At 45.5% G+C, this 18,574-nt stretch overlaps 1 long non-coding RNA gene across 1 annotated transcript in view; it reads left to right on the top strand.

Moving 5' to 3' along the window:
* Positions 1–5,666: 5,666 nt before the first annotated feature.
* The window catches only part of LOC143273192 (uncharacterized), a 48,606-nt gene continuing 35,698 nt past the window's right edge, over positions 5,667–18,574 (top strand). Inside the window, exons 1-2 of the long non-coding RNA XR_013051084.1 lie at positions 5,667–5,760; positions 6,038–6,112. This is a non-coding gene — a long non-coding RNA (uncharacterized LOC143273192). The remainder of the gene's footprint in view (positions 5,761–6,037; positions 6,113–18,574) is intronic.

Raw genomic sequence — 18,574 nt, 5'->3', positions numbered from 1 at the left:
TCCATTGTCGTGATACAGAAACTGATGAAACTCAAGTTACAAAAGAGAGAGTTTGTTTTTGGTTTAATGCTCCAGAGAAATAGAGTCCATCATGGTGGGGAAGGCATGGACATGGCGGGGCACTGACCTGGGTGACTGATGACTGTACCGGAAGTGGGGGCAGGAATTAGAGCTAAGCTAGAAACCCACAAGCCCTGTCCCCCTATGAGGTGCTTCCTTCAGCAAAGCCGTACCTCCTGACAGTGTGTCACAGCATTCCTCTCTTAGAGGTTTTGTGGTCACGATAAGCACTGTGACCAACAACAGCTTGAAAAGGAAAGGGTTTATTTCACTGTACAAATCTCAGGTCACATTCCACCACTGAGGGAGTCAGGGCAATATCCTGGCGGCAGGAACTGAAGTAGAGGCCAAGGAAGATGCTGCCTACTGGTTTGTTCCTCATGGCTAACAAGCCTGCTTTCTTATAGTTTTGGTTGTGAGCCTAGCCTTTAACGGCTGAACTATCCCTCCAGCCCACAAGCCTGCTTTCTTACACCATCCAGGACCATGAGCCCAGACCATGGAACTACCCACAGTGGGCTGGGTCCTCCCACACCAGTCATTAACCAAGAAAATGGCCAGCAGGTTTTCCTATAGGCCAATCTGATGGGGACATTTTCTCTATTGAGGCTCCTCTTCCCAGATAACTCTAGCTAGAGTCAAGTTGACAAAGAACTAGCAAGGACCCTTCCAAAACAGTAGCACCATCTAGGGATCAGTGTTCAAATACATGACAGGAGCTAATGGGGGAACATCCTTCATTAAAACCACAACAGTGTGTGTGTGTGTGTGTGTGTGTGTGTGTGTGTGTGTGTGTGTGTGTGTGTACATGCACATCCACTTCCACATTATTCTACACATGTGCATGTTATATGTAGATGAATTATGTATTACCAGGATTGATTTTCAGGGTCAAAGGATAAATACATCATAAGTTCTATAATAACAGCCATATTAGGCAGGCTCCGTCAATTTCTTTTCTCTGTCACTGATCACAATGTGACCACTGGAACAGCTTAAGAGAGGCACGAGTCCTTTGGGCTCACGCTCTCAGAGGGGTTTAACCTATCACAGCGCCGCAGGTATGGTGGAGCAGCTCGTGGTGGCAGGACCACGTGAGGGGGCTGTTCACATGGGAGCAGACCAGGAATCAGAGAAAGAGAGGGAGAATCACCACAGGGAGTGCCGCTTTCCAGAGCCTGCCCCAAGCGTGCCTGCTAGGTCCCCAACTCCAAAGGTTCCATGGCTTCCAAATAACACCTCCACCTGGGAGCAAGTGTCCAAAACAGGGGCCTGGGAAGGACACTTCAGATTCAAAGTAGCATATGTGTTTTTCTTGGAAGGCATATGCAAGGCTTTCTGTCTACCAGAGTAGAATTTCTCTGAAGGCAGACATGTATTGTTGTTGTTGCTGTTGTTGTGTTTGTTGTTGTTGTTCTATAACCCCGTGAGTTGTCAAGAGGTCATCTCTAAGGCATCTATGGCATCCATGGGAAAATTTAATTCTAATTTAATTTGTACAAGGCTCCGAGGAGGGTAGCAAGTTGTCTAAAATAGGAGTGACTTAGTGTTGCATGATATGGTAGTTTTACATTCATAAAAACATTCATGTATGTCTTTTCAAAGGTGCAACTGTATGTGTGCATATGTGTGTGTGTGCTGTGGGATGTCTTTCTGTTCGCTGTGAATATGCGTTGCTCTGATTGGTTGATAAATAAAGCTGCATTGGCCTATGGCAGGGCAGGATGGAGCCAGGCCGGAAAATCCAAGAGAGATAGTGGAAGGAGAAAGGAGAGGAAGGAGACTCTGCGAGCCGACGGCAGGAGAAGCAAGATGTGAAAATACCAGTAAACCACAGCTACGTGGCAAAGTATAGATGTATAGAAATGGGTTCATTTAAGATGTAAGAGCTAGCTAGCGAGAAGCTTGAACCATTAGGCCAAATAGTTTTAAAATAATATAAGCCTCTGTATGTTTATTTGGGACCAAGTGGTGGATGGGAGAGATTTGTCCCGACTGCAGGGCCTGGGCAGGACCCGAGAAATCTTCCAGCTACATGTGTGTCTGCATGTTCACACATGTGCACACGCCATCATGTGCTGGTATCAAAAGAGAGGGAAAGTGGTCAAAATTGAACAATGAGGGGCAAGTACCCTTCTCCTTCAATAAGCAGGCTATTCAACAGTGTCTGTGCTGGTGGCTTCACAATCAACACTGAAGGATGACTGAGGGCACTGACCACCATGCAGCTGGAAGTGAAGATAGGCAGGAGGTAGCAGCAGCAGCAACAGCAGTAGCAGCAGCAGCAGCAGCAGCAGAGTGAGCCAGGGGAGGACCTCAAAAGCTTCAGTGAAGCCAGAATGTAACAAATAGGCAATTTGAACTGTGACTAGCTGGGCTTAAAACAGGTAAGACGTGGAAACTGGTGGCCAAGACTCATGCATGATTCTTCTACCAAGAATTAACTGTTGATGGCAATGCACATTAAAATAACTTTGTGGCATTAATATCTCTCCTTATTTGAGCTCTCCCAATCTGGCATTACCCCACAAAGCAAACTACCCAAGAACACTTTATCTAAACTGCAGTCACCTGGGCATTGCACACCAGTGGAGAGACTGAGGTCTAAACAGGAAAGGGGTTTGGGCAAACAGCCCAGCCAGTGACTTTCACAATTCTTTCTCTTTCGTGCCTTGTTTTACCTGCCCACCGAGTCCACTGCCTAGTGGGAAAGCTGGTTGTGTGTGGAGAATGGGTTCTCGCAAATGGAGTATCTGTCTACCATCAGCTCCTCAGTACTTCACAGGGCACTTGAGGGAGAAATTAAACTTTCAAATTTTCTGCAAAGAAAAACAACAGAAACAAGACTTCTTCCAAGGCTGCGTGGCTTACTCAGGCTGTGAAAGACGAGATTGCGCATGGGGTTCTTTGTTTAAATAAACAGCAGTATGCCTACCATGTCCTGCTAGGTACATGGGGCTACAGGCTAAGATCCCTCTCTGATACTAATGACATCTCCTCAAACAATGGAGTTCTTTGGGGAGTATTACTGCTACAGTTAAAAACAACAACAAAAAACCCAAAAACTGTTTCTTGCTACTAAATCTTTCCATCTACTCTTCCTGGTGTGTGTAGTTTTGAATGTTATGCAATGGCCACCTGCCTTTTCCTGGGGCTCTTTTCTCACCTCAGACTGTTAACATTGAAAGACGTCTCTTCCTCGGGGTTATAAGTAATCCAATCCCCTCGTTTACACATGAGAAAAATTGAGGTTTCAGGACAAGATTGTGCTCGAGGTCACAAGGCTAGCTGAGGTTTTATGAAGTATTTTCAATCCTTTTTATGTCTGCAGAGCAGATTAAAGAGAAATGTTTTCCTCCCCCTCTCTTGTGTTCCCCAATTATTCCAGATGAGGCCTCTTTGAGTCTTGAATATGGTACAGAGACATATAGTCATATCCAACTTACCAAACTGTGTTTTTTTTTTTCTTTACTGTCTCATCGTTATTTATTCTTTCTCACTTTTCTTGTCAGCTTTTGGTGCATGGGCTGAATTGGTTGTTCTTTGCACTGGGTATGTGTGAAAATGTCATGTGTTAACAGTTAATTAGTAGCGTTTTCGAGAAGTCAGCCTGGCTAATGTGCTCAAGCCTCTGCATGTCAGCCATGCTGGGAGCAGCTACTGCTGGCAGGGCAGTGAAGCCCAGTGCAGTCGGGAGGGCAGGGAGGCTTCTGAATGCAGCCAGCACTGGTTTTCTTGCTGGGACTGCGAAGGTACTGGGTTGGTTTTGGGACTGAACAAACTGCACAGCTGAAGGCCCTTGGCTAACTCAGTGTATCTCTGACCTCTACGGATACCTACATGAGACAAACTGACGGCATTGGAAAGGGCCAGCCGATATGCTTGCAAAAAGAGCTAGGCTGTTAGGAAGAAGAGGTTGACATTGTGACGGCTACGGAATGTCCCAACCATACTGCCTGTGTTGTCAAAGTCATATGTGGCTAACCTTTCTTTCCCTTAGAGTTATCAAATAGCACTTTGCAGGGGTGGGCATCAGAAGCCTAATTAATAGAACAGAGAGGTTATAAAATCCAGATATTCTTGTTTGGGTTTAGTTAAATAGTTCATTGGTTGATTTTTTTTTCTTTTTTTCCAGACAGGATTTCATGTAGCTCAGGTTGGCCTCATACTTACTATATACCAAAGGATGGCCTGGAGCTCCTAATTGTCCCGGCCCACCATAGTCAACTTTAAAATCCACATCTCTGTACATAAGTTTTCTATCCACCCACTGTCAAGATAGCATGTAAATAAAACATCAGTGCTTTATGAGATGCCTCCTGGGGGATTCTTATTTTATCTTCATCGAGATTAGTTATGATGAGGTACTTTTCAACTATAGATTTAGACTGGGACGTGAGCTTAGCTTCCTAGCTTCAGCTTCAACGAGGAAAAGAAGCTGGATGAGTTGAAATAATCAAGTATCTAGCCCCAGCTCAATATGCACAGGCCTGTGCTTAGAGATGTCGGGATTAAAACTTGGGCCTGTGATTCCTGGGCCTTACGCAGTTCATGCAAATGATTCACTGAGCACCTTCTCAGCCCCAGGAGAATCAAACCCTTCTTACATTCCTCTTCTGAGATTGTCCCTGTGGGGGGACTACCACTTTTATTCCAGTCTTTTTTTTTTTTTTTTTTTTTTTTCCTTCCCAGGGAATAGAGAAATGTTTAAACTCTTATCTCTGGTGCTTAATGAAAACAAAGGGACACTAATTGTCATGCAGAATGCGAGGGATATAATTGGTTCCACGATTACTCGGTGCTCCCAAAAGACAAACCAGAGGGACCTCTAACTAACCATAGCAAATTCAAAAAATGATTACGCCTCCAATTCCTCTCAAAGACATCCGAAGAGTCAGCAGGACAGTGAGAAAGCGCACGAGTCAGGACGACAAGAGAAAAGAGGAAGTGAAAACATTCCAAAGGCTAAACAGAAGGCAGATGGGCAATGGCTGATGCAGAGACAGGAGGCTGCATGGGAAGAGTCGAAAACCAAAAAGCCAAAAGCTGGCTTGAACGGAATGACTGAGTTCTGGAATACCTCAGCACTAGAGGCACCAGATGCCTCAGCAGGGGTGTAGGCTGGAGTGAAAACAAGAAGATAGAAGCTACATTAGGAGTATTTTGAGCCTCAGATTTTCCCTTGTTTTCTGGCACCACCAGCCGCTCTCCCTTCCCTGCTTGGCCAAAGAATGGAGGCTTATTCCCAGAAGAGGTTGACTGGCAAAGTCAGGAGCTAGGGAATGCTGGGCAGAGCTAAAGACATTTGAAAGTAAGGACACTTGTGGTGGTATTGTGTTCCCTCAAAATATTGTGTACCCTAATAAACTTATCTGCGGCCAGAGAACAGAACAGCCACTAGATATAGAGGCCAGAAAATGGTGGCCACACGCCTTTAATCCTAGCATTCCAGAGGCAGAGATCCATCAGGATCTCTGTGAGTTTAAAGCCATGCTGGAAACAGCCAGGCATGGTGACTCAGGCCTTTAATTCCAGGAAGTGATGGCAGGAAGCAGAAAGGTATTTAAGGCTTGAGGATGAGGAACTAGAGCCTGGTTCAGCTTTTAGGCTTTTGAGCAGCAGTTCAGCTGAGATTCATTCTTGATGAGGACTCAGAGGCTTCCAGTCTGAGGAAACAGGATCAGATGAAGAATTGGCAAGGTGAGGTCGCTGTGACTTGTTCTGCTTCTCTGATCTTCCAGTGCTCACCCCAGTTACTGGCCTTGGGTTTGTTTTTATTAATAAGACTCTTTCAGATTCGTGCTACAGACACTAAAGAAGCAGTTGTAAGGCAAATAGCCTCCATCTCCTCTTGGCTTCAGGAGTGCTAGCAGCCAGGATTAGAGATGCGGTGGTGGGCGAATGTGAAGCCCCAGTTCTGCTGTGTGAATGTGACCCGTCTCCCTTAGACTCAAGTGTTGGAACTCATTGTTCCTAGGCGACGGCCATGTTTGGAGAGACTGTGAAACCTTTAGGAAATGGAGCCTCCCTGGAGGAAGTGGGTCACTAAGAGGTGAGCCTTTGACATTTACAGCCTTGCTGTGCTTCCTGGACCCCTGAGATGTGAGGGAGCAGCCTTCTGTTCCCACTGTCACCCCTACAAGCTAATCTCACAGCCATGTCTTCTCCATTGTGGTGTGCTGTGGGACGGTCTGTATGTCAAATCTGTTGCTCTGATTGGTCAATAAATAAAACACTGATTGGCCAGTGGCCAGGCAGGAAGTAGGTGGGACAAGGAGAGAGGAGAATTCTGGGAAGCAGAAGGCTGAGGGGAGACACTGTAGCTGCCGCCATGACCAGCAGCATGTGAAGACGCTGGTAAGCCACCAGCCACATGGCAAGGTATAGATTTATAGAACTGGACTAATTTAAGCAATAAGAACAGTTAGCAAGAAGCCTGCCACAGCCATACAGTTTGTAAGCAATATAAGTCTCTGTGTTTACTTGTTTAGGTCTGAGCGGCTGTGGGACTGGCGGGTGACAAAGATTTGCCCTGACTGTGGGCAAGGCAGGAAAACTCTAGCTACAGTGGTGGACCGAACTCTCACACTTAAGCCAACATTTGCTCTGTTGCTTAAGTTGCTTCCTGCCAGGTGATTAGTCACATTGATACAGGGTGAACACAGACTGATGCTGAGGTACGCCTGTGAGTATACAATGGAGGATGTTTCTAGAGAAGACTCATGGGGCAGGGTGGTGGGGTGGTGGTAGTGGTGGTGATTCCACACTGATGGTGGATGGCGCCGTCCCATAGTCTAGAGATCTCGACAAAATAAAAGGTGCAGGAGAAAGCCCGTTGAGTGCCAGCATTCTCCTTCCTTCTGCTCCCCAGCTATCCTGACACAAAGGGCCCCACATCCTCCCCACCATGATGGGCTAAACCTTCTGAAGCCATTCACCAAAATGAATCCTTCCTTCTTATGCCACAGACACATGAAAAGTAATCAATATAGAAAATTGGTAGCTGAGAAGTGGTGCCTTTGCCGTGACTAAGCCCCACCAGGTGGTTCTTAGGCCTTACAAATCAGAAATGCGGAGGAGTTTGGTGATAGAGGCTAGAAAAATCCAGAAAGCTGGAAGCTCAGATTACGGGGAAATTCTAATGGGACTCGGAATAGCAGAATGCTGGTAGAAATGCAGATAATGATGTGGATTCAACAGGCAACCAGACAGAAGGTCATTCAGGTTGCGTTTTGACAAAGAATTTATCTATATTTTATATATTTCTTGGATAATTGGGAAGCAGCTGAGTTTAAAGGTGGTGGACTAGTTCATTCTGCAAAGAAATTTTTCAAGACAGCATCGAGGCATGGTAATTGCTGGCTGCTTTTACCCAGGTTTACAATAAAAATGGGGAGTAAAAAATCAGAGCCAAGGGAATTGGGAAGCTACACAGACTGACCACAAAAAGGAAGAAACTGTTTCTTCCTTTTCTCATGTGGTCTTCATTTACCATGGTCTCCTATTCCTTGTTCTCCCTCTCTTTTCTTGATCCAGCTAAAATCTCCCACTCTCTTTCCCTCGACCCTTGCCCTTCATTGCTCCCACTCATGTCCAGGCTGTTCATGTAGATCTCATCCATTTCTCCGTGTCTTTCTTGGGGTCCTGTTTTCCAGGTAGCCTCACTGGTGATGTGAGTAGCAGTCCAGTCATCCTTGTTCCACATCTAGCATCTTCCTATGAGTGAGTACATACCATATTTGTCTTTCTGAGTCTGGGTTACCTCACTCAGGATGATTTTTTCTAGATCCATCCATTTGCCTGCAAACCTCATGATGTCATTGTTTTTCTCTGCTGAGTAGTATTCCATTGTGTATAAGTGCCACAATTTATTTATCCATTCTTCAGTTGAAGGGCATCTAGGTTGTTTCCAGGTTTTGGCTATTACAAACAATGCTGACAAAGAGCTAAAGAGGCCCACAGAAATCCACAAAGATACCCCCACAAAAGACTGCTGGCAATGGTCAAGAGACAGCCGGGACTGACCTACTCTGGTGATGGGATGGCCAAACACCCTAATAGTTGGGCCAGAAACCCCATCCATGGACTGAGGAATCTGGATGCAGACATCCACAGCTAGGCCCCGGGTAGAGCACTGGGAGTCTAATTAGGAGAAAGAGGAGGGTTTATATGAGCCAAGGTTGGATAAAGCACAGGGACAAATAACCAAACGAATGGAAACGCATGAACTATGAACCAAAGGCTGAGGGGCCCCCAACTGGATCAGGCCCTCTGAATAGGTGAGACAGTCGATTGGCTTGATCTGTTTGGGAGGCATCTAGGCAGTGGTACCAGGTCCTGGGCTTGTTGCATGAGTTAGCTGTTTGAAACCTGGGACTTATGCAGGGATGCTTGGCTCAATCTGGGAGGAGGGCACTGGACCTGCCTGGACTGTTTTTCAGGTCGATCCCAGTCCTCGGGGGAGACCTTGATGTGGAGGAGGTGGGAATGGGGGATGTGCTGGGAGGAAGGGGAGGGGGCAGGAAGGGAGAGAACAAGGGAATCTGTAGCTATTATGTAGAACTGAATAGTATTGTAAAATTAAAAATAAATAAATAAATAAAAAGGAAGGAACTGAAAGCTCTGAACAAGGAGAGTGTCATTGTTGAAGACATTAGGGCCATGGAAGAGAAGCCAAGCACTACATGCTGGGGGAGTAGGAAAGTGGCTTGACACCACCCATTGCAGGGCACAGGGTATAAGACTAAATTTATGTGAAAGATGTCTGTGAGAAGAAAAAGATACCAGGATATCCTGGTGGCATGGATCTGCCTATGGAAGTATTTCCTGGGTTTAGAGATCCAGCCAATCAGGGACCCCCTACAGCCATGGTTTTAGGGGTTCCAGCTACTGCTCATGCTGGTGGAAGACTTTGGCACCCATTGTCTACTGGGTGCTGATTTTGCAGACATTCAGAATGCAAGAGTCAGAGGAATATGGAGACTTCCTCCAATATTTTTAAGGAAAGGCTGGGAGGCCATAAAATTTGTAGTAGTCAGGGTCCCTCTGGGAACCCATGACTAGGAGATGCAAAAAGCTGAAAAGCAAAACCTAAGTCACAGTGAAGACCCCAGGAAATTGGAGACACTAGGAACATGGGTCATCTGTAATGAAAGTTATGGGCAATGAATGTAGCCAGCCAAAGTGAGAGACCATGTAGGCCTCAAATGTTCAGGCTATAAAGGTGGAGCTATTCAAGTCAATTGGAGCTCATGTCACACCCACATGCCCCAGACATTGGACATGGAGTAGCAGAATTAAATGCCCCGCTAGGATTTGTCTGAATTTGAATCAGCTGTTCCTTGGTATGTTCCCATTTGTTTTTTTTTTTTTTTTTTTTTTTTGTTTTTTTTTTTTTTTTTTTTTTTTTGATTTTTCGAGACAGGGTTTCTCTGTGTAGCTTTGCGCCTTTCCTGGAGCTCACTTGGTAGCCCAGGCTGGCCTCGAACTCACAGAGATCCGCCTGGCTCTGCCTCCCGAGTGCTGGGATTAAAGGCGTGCGCCACCACCGCCCGGCCCCATTTGTTTTTTAAGAGATGAGAATACGACCTGCACCCATTGGAGGACGAGGTGAGTATCTGAGCTACCAGCTGGACAGCCAGCTCTCTAGGCCCTAGATCCTGAGGGCACATCCCTTGCCCCTCTCACACCCATTGCAGCCCCATCACAGCAGAGCAGTTAAAGAGATATCTTGACAGAGGGAGCCATTATTGGATTAGGGGGAAACTTGGTGCCAGGGAAATTTCCAGGGACCCACAAGGATGACCCCAGCTACGACTCCTGGATAGTGGAGAGGGTGCCTGAACTGGCCTTCTCCTGTAATCAGATTGGTGACTACCCTAATTGTCATCATAGAACCTACATCCAGTAACTGATGGAAGCAGATGAGGAGATCTACAGCTAAGCACTGGGCAGGGCTCCTGGAGTCCAGTTGAAGAGAGGGAGGGGGGGGTTATATGAGCAAAGGGGGTTCAAGATCATGATCTTTATTATCAACTTGATTGGTGATGTGCACCTCCTGGTATGGCTGTGATGGCATTTTCAGAGAGGATACAGTGAAGAGGAAGGTCTACACTGAAGGCAGGCACCACCATTACATAGCCTGGGGAAAAGACAAAGGGGATACAGCCGTTGAACATGGGCATTCTGCTTCTTAGCTTGCTGTGTTATGAACTGCTGTGCTCTACCATTTCTACCTTGCCATCATAGACTGAGCCATCTGAGACCATGAGCCAAAATCAATCCTCTTCCCTAGTCATTTCTGTCAGGTGTTTTGTTACAGTGGCACGAACAATACTAATACGCCGTGGTGAGGAGAATGCTGGCCATCTCCCAATCAATGAAACCTGTGAGTGCATTATGTCACAGGGAAAGGGAATCAACATGGCAAATGGAATTTTCTTAGTGTTCTGATAAAAGATACTGCCACAAAACAAGAACAAGATGTTCTTACACAGGAATATTATGAAGACTTCAAGAGCTTCTAGGACTTAAAAATGTTTTTTAAAATATTGTATTTCCCTGATGGCTAAAGATAGTGAACATTCTTAAAAATAATTCTTAGCCATTTGTATTTTTTCTTTTGAGAACTTTATGTTCAATTCCATGGCCCACATTTTAATTGGGTTGTTTGTTTGGATTCTTGGTAGCTGGTTTTTAGTTCTTTATACATCCAATATAATGATAATGATAATATAATGTAATCCTCTGTCAGAGGTGCAGCTGGAAACTATTTTCCCCATTCTGTATTCTGCCTCTTCACTTAAGTAACAGTTCCCTTTACAATGCAGTGCTCAGTCACAAATGGGATATCAGTATTACACCCTCCCCAAGGCACATGGATTATTGCAGGAGAGGGGGGCAGAAAGACTCTAAGAGTCCAAGGTCCGGGAGAACCAGAGTGAAACAGTATCTTCTAATATGATGGGAGCACTGCACTTAGGACCTCACAGCAGCTATGGCTGCCTGCACAAAACCTGCACAAAAGATCAAGCCAGTCAGCAGCATTCCAGCATGGAAGGGGAGGGACTCATGAATGCCCACACCAATTTTAGGACTTATTGAGAGCCAGTGGTTTTATGGGAAGGGAGAGTCCATTTTGTTCAAGGGTGTGGCCCTTGGTAGGCCAACCAGGCTCCTGTGAATGACCCCACACCCATGTACATATGCACAACACAAAGTGAGTAGGTTATGAGACAGACAGACAGAGAGACAAAGACACAGGATGAAGAGACTGAGATGGAGAGAGAAGAAGTGAAGTTGTGAGGGTGAGGAGTAACAGAAGTGAATCAGGGAGAAGTTAGAGGAGGGGCAGTTGAGGGGAAATATGATCCAAATGCATTGCATGCATGCATGATATTCTCCAAGAATTAAGAAAATATTATATGTGTGTGTGTGTGTGTGTGTGTGTGTGTGTGTACACACACATACACACAATGTGTTGAATAGGAATGCAGAAAAACAAAGTTTTAAAACCTAAAAAAAAGAAGGAAAAAAACAAGTTGTAAGGACAAATTAGAAAAGTATAGGGATTCTAAAGAGTATTCAAGAGGGATCTCATAATAGAGCAGAAAAGCTACCAGACTGCAAGAGTCTGTGGACTACGACATGAAGACCTTTCCTAAAGCACCCTTGTATCTCTTTTCAGAAGTACGGTAATAACTCAGCAATTCTGATAAACTCTAGAGAAGATAATCCGATTATGAGCAAAGGATCAGGTCTCACGGTGGCCCCGGAGCTCTTGCAAAAGCACCACTTAGAAGAGCACCTACCTTAGCAACTTACAAGAAACATTACCACCTAAGAACTTGCTCCCAGGCAAGCTGGCCAGTGAGTGTGTAAGTGAGAAGAGCATTTGCAAACACTCAAAGGAACAGACCTAAAAGATCCCTCCGGTGCAAGATTGCTCAGGAATTTGCTGGATGGTGTGGTCATCCACCATGAGAAAGAAAGGATGCTGGGAACTAAGAAGCAGGACTGTGTGTATAGGAGGGCATGGAAGGAAGTCTTTAGAGTGATATTGTGTGGTGGCCACAGGAACAGTCAGGTCGCAGTGAGGACAGGGACTCCAGGGGAACTGCTGGCTCATTAGATACGCATGCTCTTAAGAGAGCTGTGCTTGCTGGGCTCAGGCTCAGTGGGCCTGAGTGCTAGCTGCACAAGCATAAGAACCTGAGTTCGAATCCCTAGAACCAATATAGAAAGCCGGGTGTGGTTATAGCCATGCCTGTAACCCCAGTGTTGTGGGTGAGTGGAAACAGCAGGATGGCTGGAATTGCTGGCTATTAGCCTAGCTCCAGGATCAACAAGAACCATGTCTCAAGGGAAGAAAGTAGGAAGTGATAGAACAGGGTACCTGATGGCCTCTTCAAGCCTCTGCACGTCCTCTCACATGATGGGGGCATCTCTGTCTCTCCCTCTGTCTCTGCTTTGCTCTGTCTCTCTGTGTCTCTGTCTCTGTCTCTGTCTCTCTCTCTCTCTCACACACACACACACACACACACACATTCGTTACTTACTGTAGAATGTGGAGCTGAGTTAGTGGTAAGTACGTGCAAAAAGCCAAGAAACAAGGAATTCGGAACAATGATTTATTCTGCCAACTGAAGCAGAGTCTTTATATAGGAGGAAATAATAATTGTAGTCACTATGAGGCCAAGTAATAAGTTAACATCTATTGCTGTGGTGGGGAAAATCCCAACTTGGCTCACACTGGTGATGAGATACTACAGCTACGTGAATGGAATGTTGGTGGAGAAACGGTGTGTGCAGTCAGCCACCCAGGCCTTCCCCTCTGCACAGTCAATGGCTTAGGATCAGAAATATTACTTTAATTATATCTTCACTAAATGAGCCCAACTGCGTTCTCCCCCTTATTAATGCAATATAACAACTTTTAAATAACAGTTACATCCTGTTAGATATTTAAGTAGTGAAGAGGTGGCTTAAATATTCATCGAGGGCCAACAACCCTCAGATGGCCTGAGTTCAATCCCCAGGACCTGCATGGTGGAAGGAGAGAACCAACCCCTGCAAGTTGTCCTCTGGCCTCCACATGCATGACTTAGCATCCACGGGCTCCTGTGCACGTGCACAAAGAACAGATAAATATAAAAGAAAAAATAAGTTATCCATTAAGAGGTGCATAGGTTATATGTAAATTGCTTTTTATGAGGAACATGGCATGCTTAGGTTTTAGGACTTGCTGGCAACCTGGAACTAATCCCTCCCAGACCCCGAGGGACACTAAGGGTTTTCTTTGCAGTGCTTGTGTCTGTGGCAAGGTAGATTACAGAAGCAGCCATGATTCTGTGCTCTTTGCAGCAACATTTGACAGCACGTCCTGCTAAGAGGCGGGGTGTATTTTTCATCCCCTGGTGTAGGCCACAGAAGGGGTGGTTCTGAGCCTCACCCTCAAGAACCTGTACACACTTCCTCTTTAATCTCGTAACCTCACCATCCTGTGAGCGAACAGGCGAGCAGAATCCACGGCAGGATGAAAAAAATCACAAGGAGTAGGAAAGAGCCACCCCAGCTGGAGCCACTTAGGCCAGCCAGCTCTGAGCCAACCCAGTCACCCCACAGCTGCAAAAATGAATCACCCTGCCCAGCCAAGTTCAAACTGCTGATCAGCAGAATTGTGGGTAAATAAATGGTTCCCTTAAGCCAATAAGTATTGAAGTGGATTGTTACACAGAAAACACCAATTGATGCTGAACGTGTGTGCACGTGTGCGTGTGCGTGAGTGCGTGTGTGTGTGTGTGTGTGTGTGTGTGTGTGTGTGTGTGTGTGTGTGTGTGTGTGTGTGTGGTGGGTAGACACTGGTGTTAGTAAAGCTAAGCTTTTGTGTTCTGCAATGGAAACTCTAAGTCAGAAGACATATGACCCAGGAGAGGCAAAAGCAGAGAAAGGATTTTCAAGTGGATGATCCCAAGAGTCATGAACCCAGAGCTAGGAGGGACAGAGCAGTGGAATAGACAAGCTGTTCTTTGTCGTTAGAGGTTCTATTGACTTGCCCATTTTTGGTTTTGTTTTTACACTATACACATGCTTCATTTTGACAAAACAGAAAATTAAGTAGAAACCAAAAAGAAACCTATCTAAATGCTCAAAGCATCATAGGAAGCCAGTGCTCAGCAGCTGACGCGGCCAAGAGCAGTCATGTGGCCAACACATGCCCCAGAGCCAGAGGAATTTCCAGCTCAGACATTGCCACAACTAACCCAGATTTCCCTTTTCATTAGTATTCAGACTTCACGCTTGCATGCTTGTGGTTCATGCGCAGTGGGGGAACCGAAAAGGGGGTGCATGGAAAAACTGGATGCTGCAGAGGGTCAGACGTTGCAGGTGCTCTGCACGTTGGTAGTCTCTGCTCAGCAATCCAGCGGGGACCACAAGCATCCAAAACCATAATGGAAAGCTGGCCGCACCCAATCAGGGCATGGAAAAAGCAGTCATTAGAAATGATTCTGTGGCAACATTATTGAGTTGGCATCAAGGAAAAGTGGGGCAAATCAGCAGACTGAAAGTAGGGAGAGATGCTGGAGAGATGGAACAGACAAGACACACACTCTGTCACACACACACACACACACACACACACACACACACACACACACACAGAGACAGAGTCAAACTGACTATCCTCTGGGCTGATAAGATGGCTCAGCAGGTGGAGACACCTGCCTCCAAGCCAGAGGACCCAAGTTCAATCCCCAAATCCTACAGGGAGAAAACCAACTCCTCTTGTTCCATGGTTCAAGTGTGTGTGTGTGTGTGTGTGTGTGTGTGTGTGTGTGTGTGTGTGTGTGTGTGTGTGTGTGTGTATACAGGCACACAGAGTCAATAATGAAACCTAATAAGAGTTCATTGAAGTCAGAAGCTCATTTTTTAATAAAAGGGGGACCTGCAGTACCCTGGCCCCCGTTTTGGGTAACTGTTGCCTTGCTTGCGGACCTTGACCTTGATATCCTCCCAATGCTAATTCCCTTCCAGGTTCCACCCACCTGAATGCTTAAGGGAAGTTCCTTGTCTGTGTATCCTGAATAACGGGCATTAACAGCTTAGATGCAAGATTGTAAAACATCAGTAGCGAACTTCTGCCCTCCGGGGTCCTCCCATTGTGCTGTAAGCCTGTATTTAACCTCCTACCCCCTTCAAGAAATGACATTCGACACTTAAAATTAAATATATATATATATATATATATATATATATATATATATATATATATATATATATATATATATATGAATGAATACTGTGAATGTGATCTATGAATACCACAAATGTGATTAATATCATGAGTGTAAGTAATGAATATCATGAGTATAATTTAAAAAATAAATAAAAAAAGAAAAGAAAGAAATACCTACTTGCAGTTGCTTAAAAATAAGAGATCTTTAATTTTATTTTATTTTTTGGTTTTTCGAGACAGGGTTTCCCTGTGTAGCTTTGCGCCTTTCCTGCAACTCACTTGGTAGTCCAGCAGGCTGGCCTCGAACTCACAGAGATCCGCCTGGCTCTGCCTCCCGAGTGCTGGGATTAAAGGCGTGCGCCACCACCGCCCTAAAAATAAGAGATCTTAATAATAATAATAATAATAATAATAATAATAATAATAATAAAAAGAGTTCATTGAGTGACTGTCACCACTCTCATTTCCCCAACACTGCTCTCCTCACCTTAAGTTTAAACGTATATTGGATGCAGAGGCTCAGACATTGCAGGTGCTCTGAATGTGCAATGGGAAGTAAGACGTAAGCTTACTTCCCATAAGTAAGCTTATTCTGGAATGACCGTTTTTGATCATCACTTGCTTATATTTGAAGTTTCTTTTCCCATCTTAGATGAGATGGGAAATAAGTTGCATGGTGATTTGGAAGATGATACAGAGAACAAAACCAGGAGCTGTTTCATTCATCAGGAGCGACTAGGCCATGCCACAGTAAGGAAAGCTTGAAAACCTTTGGGACTTCCCAGGCCTGGGATACATAGTGAGTCTGCAAAGGGACTTTAATTATTCAGGTGCCTCAAGAATTCAGGCTGATCCATGGTGACATTGCCACTTTCTCTCAAAGGGGACCCAAAGTGGCATGCATCCCTTCTGTTCATACTTCATTAGCCAAACCTTGTCTAAATCCACGAGGGTAGGGAAGTGCAGTCTGCCCACAGACCCAGAGGAGGGGTGGCATAGTTAATACCTAGTATAACTTAACTCTGTGTTCTCTTTGTTCTTCAAACAGATCACGGTTGGACTTATCTTTATTCTGAATAAGCTTTTCCTGCAAGTTTTACTCGACAAATTTATTATGCTTTAAAGGCAGGGGATGAATCTGGGTAGAGTGGAAGAGGTTATATGAGGTCCTAAAGTTATGTAAAGTAGTGTGGCTTGGTTTGTTTCTTTTTTTCCTCCTGTGGTTGAGTGGCACAGTACAGTATTTGCAAAGCAATCCTGGTTTTCCTTAAGTGGTTTCTATAAGGAGATCATTTTCATTCACCAATCACCAACCAATTTATTTTTGCTTACAAGTGTTCTTATGTGTGCCTGAATTTTGAACGTTGTGAGTTTACCCAGAAACTCTACCTTCTGGGTGTTGAAGTGGTGACCCCAGCTGCCCCGGAAACAAAATTGGTGCAGGTGCACCAATGGAAAAGCTCTATTTTCAGAATCCCAAATTGACAGTTGCACTTGAAACAGGGCAAGTCAAGGAGAGCCAGGCTGTAGACCAGGAAGTCCTGAAAAGTATAGTTTTCAGAAAGATACAATGGGGCTTGTTGGGCAAGAGGAAATTTCCACCCACGGGGGACTAATGGAGACATGCTTCCGTTCTTGAACGTCTCATGACACCTCCAATTCTTTGCAGGAGACTTCAATGATAAGAGTATCACTCCCCCCTTTGCATACAGATACAAACAGAAAAGAGTCCCACATGTTCACCCAGAGACCCCAAACTTTATCACCCATCAACCCCAAGTTCTCAGGGCATCACATCCAAATATAGTTATTATGTCCTCACTAAAGTCCAAAGAGCCAGAAAAGCTGAAGTCATCAGAACTGTGTTACTTTGGAATAAGGAAAAAACCCACTGAAACCAGGCACATTTTCAAAAGAGATGCAGTTCCTAGGACATTACAGGGTTAGGACTGATTTTGTCCAATTTCTTTTCTTTCTTCATGTGTGCATGTTTGTGTGTGTGCACGTATGGTGGGTGTGCGCATGTGTAGACACCTGAGGACAGTCTTAGGTGTTCTTCTCAGGACACTGTCTACCTCCTTTTCATTGGCTCACCAATTTAGGCTAGACCAGCTGCCAGTGGGCCCCAGGGACTGGCCTGTCCTGGCCCCCCCCCCCCCCCCCCCCCCCGCAATGCTGAGGTTACAAGTGCACACCACCACCTCTGCGATTTTTCTTCGTGTTTTTTAGACACGGTTTCTGGAGCTGGACTCAGGTCCCCATACTTCTAAGACGAGCACTTTCCAGTTGTGTTGTCTCAACTGCAACTGCTCTCTTCCAATCCTTAGCTTCCCTAAGCTATGTGAACCACTCAGGCAGAAACAGACTTCGCTGTGATGAACTACTTACCTCCCCTTCTGCATTTTGTGCTCTGGAATCTTTATCGTGGAACTTAGAACCAGTCTGGTTTAAAACTGCAAAGTTTGTCGTTTAGGATGTGGAGAGGTTTGCTGTGAACATGTGTCGTGACTGCTCGACTCCACGAGCAGGTGCCTCGAACTACAAACCATCTATTCGGGGACCTGGGAACACCTCCAGCTCTCCCCGGCGGGCACGCTGCTGGCGCTTCACCACCAGCATCTGAAAGAGGGTCAGAGCTGGCTGCTCTGGATTCCCTTCTTTGCTTGCGAGTTGCTTTGCCGCCGCCTCCCCCCCCCCACTTCACACACACACACAAACGAGATGCGTCAGATCTCAAGGGCTTTATATTTCAAATGACAGTGTGGGCACCCATCGCCACATTACCCACACTGCGTTACGTAGGTGGAAATTTCAAGACTTGTTCACACTGAGCTCTTCTAGTTTTTAACATCTTAAAGCTTATGTTACTGTGTGTGTGTGTGTGTGTGTGTGTGTATGTGTGTGTGTGTGTGTGTGTGTGTGTGTGTGTGTGTGTGTGTGTGTGTGTGTGTTGGCATGAGTGCCACGATGCATGTGGAGGCCAGATGACAGTTTCCAGGAGTTGATTCTGTCCTTTCGTCTTGTGGGTCCCGGATGTTGAACCCCAGTTGTCTGCACGGTGATAGGTGCCTTTACCTGCTGAGCCATCTTGTGGGCCCGAAGCTCTTTTAATGCTTCTTTAGCTGATTTCTCCAGACTGGGGTTTCTCAACTTTGGTAATATAGGCATCTGGGGACAGGTAATTCTTTACTGCAGAGTAAGGCAGCCCTGGGCATTAAAGGGCATATGGAAATGTTTTGAACCTCTGCCACCCAGACACTAGGACTATTTCAGGACACT

This window comes from Peromyscus maniculatus, chromosome 5 (assembly GCF_049852395.1).
Source record: "Peromyscus maniculatus bairdii isolate BWxNUB_F1_BW_parent chromosome 5, HU_Pman_BW_mat_3.1, whole genome shotgun sequence".
In the NCBI taxonomy this organism is placed as follows: domain Eukaryota; kingdom Metazoa; phylum Chordata; class Mammalia; order Rodentia; family Cricetidae; genus Peromyscus; species Peromyscus maniculatus.
This window is presented reverse-complemented; position numbering and strand designations above follow the sequence as displayed.